Below are 2,241 nucleotides of genomic sequence, written 5' to 3' on the forward strand. Positions count from 1 at the left end.
CCAGTGATATTATGACTATCTGCCTCCTCATGTACTACCTACCTCCTGAGTACCTGCTGTATGTGGGGCTATGTGAGGCACTGGCAATGTAGAGATTAAGAGAAAGTGCTTTTGTTCAGACACTCACATCTATGACAGTTAATCTTACCTATCAACTTGATCAGATTAGGAGATGACTAGAGAGGTGACTAGACTGTAAGAGTGCTAACCTCACTACTTGATTTGCTTGTGAATTCGTAGTTCAATGGGCTATTAGGGGTTGGGGTCTAGTTGGAAGAAGTGGGTCACAAGAGACATGACTTTGAAAAACTTTATCTTCTCTTGGGCTTTTCCCTTTCTTCCTACTTCCTGTTGCCATAAGGTGAGCAACTATCCTCCTTGATGCTCTGCTGTCACGATGTTTCTGCCTTGGAGCCAGCTGACCATGGATTGAAACCTCTGAAACCATGAACCAAAATCAATCTTTCATCATTCAAGCTATATATGTTAGGTATTTTGTCCCAGCAATGGAAAACTAATACAATATCATTATGAAGCAAGGTGAAGAAAATGATACAATTCATGATGATGAGCAGCACAGACAAAAATGTACAAATGCTATTGGATTGCAGACTAGCAAGAGAATACTGTCCTTGAAGAAGGGGATCATGGGAAGGTTTAGCAGATAAGTGAAGTTTGAATTAGGCTTCACCTTTGGATAGTTCTTCAAGTCTGGAGGCAGAAGAGAAGCATAACAAGAGTGAATGAGTGCCGGGGATTTAGCTCAGTGGTTTTGTCGCCACCAGCGCAAGGACCTGAGTTCGATCCCTGGTACCAAAAAAGAAAAAAAAAAGAGTGAATGAACTACCATGGGACATTTACTGAAACTGGAGGTTCAGGGTGCTGGACCATCTGGGAGGTGCGGCTAACAGGACAGTGATGTGTAGGCAGGAAGGCTGAAGTAAGTTGGACCAGATGGAAATGAACTTGTAGGCTTTGCTAACTGTATTACTCTGGAGGCAGCAGAGAACCACTGAAGGTGGTTAAAGCATATCCTCATGTGCATGCTAAAGAATGGCTGGTAATCCTAAGGAAATGAGGAAGGCAGTCCAGAAGGCAAAAGTAGTGCATTTGTCATTAAATGAGCCCCTGTCAGCCGTGTGAAGTCCTTGGAAGGGAGGGGCAAAGGCTGGATGTTAAGAGGCAGTGATCTGCTCCATGTAAAAGAAGACAATGGTCTCTCTATACTATGGCCTTGTGGAAGAGACACTGGAGGAGAAAGGATATATTCAAAATCCGGGTCATGATTCCTTCTGTGTGTTAATCAATAAGGGAAAGAAATAATATGCAGGCCCTGGATGTTTCAAGCCCAGGAGACTTGGGCTGGTCTATGTTTCTGTTTTTTAGCACTGCTTTACATCTGTGCTGGAGTGGTCCTGAGGCTAAGATGCTGTCTCTTTCCTGAGAGACAGGTTAGGCATCCCAGCACTAGAGAAGTTGCTGACATCAACCCTCATGGTTTATATAATTATTATCATCATTATTTTGAGATAGGGTCTTGCTATGTAGTCCAGGCTAGCCTTGAACTCAAACTCACAATCCTCCTCCCTCAGCCTCTCAAGTGCTAGGATTACAAGCATGTGCCTCCATGTCTGCAAGATGGTTGGATTAGAAGGTAGTTACACTATTTTATTTTGGTTCTTCATAGGCCAATATTAATGGGCTGAATTGTGTCCTCTCAAAATTCACAAGTTGAAGTCCTCACCTTGAGTATCTCAGAATGTGACTGTATTTGCAAATAGGGCTTTAAAAGAGGTTATTCAGTTAAAATGGGATTGTTAGGGTGGCTCTAATCTAATATGACTATTGTCTGTACAAGGAAAGATTAGTACACAGACAGTGCAGACAGAAAGACAACCATATGAGGACGCAATGAGAAGGTGGATATCTGCAAACCAAGGAGAGAGATCTCAGGGGGAAAAAACCTGTTGGCACCTTGATCCTGGTCTTCTAGCCTCTAGATTTGTAAGAAAATGAATTTCTATTGTATAAGATTCCTGGTCTGTGGCATTTATTTTGGCAGCCCAAGCAAATCACTACACTCCCTGTGAGCAAATTCTCACATAGGATCCAAACCTTTCTGGTCAAAGGCATAGAAAGAACCATTCAGGGACAGTTTTATTTCATATTCCCCAGTCATATTCCTAGTTTTTGTTTTCTAGCCAGTCCAGCTCCCCCCCCCCCCCCGGGCTAGTCTGTCAC

At 43.0% G+C, this 2,241-nt stretch overlaps 1 protein-coding gene across 3 annotated transcripts in view; it reads right to left on the reverse strand.

The window, feature by feature from the left end:
- Positions 1-2,241, reverse strand: part of Me3 (malic enzyme 3) — a 229,026-nt gene that overhangs the window by 153,667 nt on the left and 73,118 nt on the right. The gene's annotated exons all lie outside the window — the stretch shown is intronic.

The sequence above is a fragment of the Heterocephalus glaber genome, unplaced genomic scaffold (genome assembly GCF_053883595.1).
Source record: "Heterocephalus glaber isolate CG9 unplaced genomic scaffold, H.glaber_assembly_v1.0 deba00001429, whole genome shotgun sequence".
NCBI classification, from domain to species: domain Eukaryota; kingdom Metazoa; phylum Chordata; class Mammalia; order Rodentia; family Bathyergidae; genus Heterocephalus; species Heterocephalus glaber.